The sequence below is a fragment of the Octopus bimaculoides genome, chromosome 18, assembly GCF_001194135.2.
Source record: "Octopus bimaculoides isolate UCB-OBI-ISO-001 chromosome 18, ASM119413v2, whole genome shotgun sequence".
In the NCBI taxonomy this organism is placed as follows: Eukaryota; Metazoa; Mollusca; class Cephalopoda; order Octopoda; family Octopodidae; genus Octopus; species Octopus bimaculoides.
Window position 1 is genome coordinate 9,676,109 of NC_068998.1, and position 325 is coordinate 9,676,433.

General features: G+C 35.4%; 1 protein-coding gene across 2 annotated transcripts in view; it reads left to right on the forward strand.

Annotated features, from left to right (window-relative positions):
* Positions 1-325, forward strand: part of LOC106878913 (glycoprotein-N-acetylgalactosamine 3-beta-galactosyltransferase 1) — a 74,595-nt gene that overhangs the window by 28,800 nt on the left and 45,470 nt on the right. The gene's annotated exons all lie outside the window — the stretch shown is intronic.

Sequence of the window (325 nt, forward strand, 5' to 3'; positions counted from 1 at the left end):
ATACACACTCACACACATACATATATATGTATATATACACACTCACACACATACATATATATATATATATACACACTCACACACATACATATATATATATATATACACACTCACACACACACATATATATATATGTATACACACACTTGTCTATCTCTCTTTCTCTCTGTAATCACGTATGTTTGTTCGTGTGTGTGTGTGTGTAACACTATCAGAGAGCTGTTTGGAAGCTGTTTTTGCTTATTTCTTTAACTTTCTCTCTTCTCTCGCTCCTCTCTCTCTCTCTCTCTCTCTCTCTCTCTCTCTCTCTCTCTCTCTCTCTCTC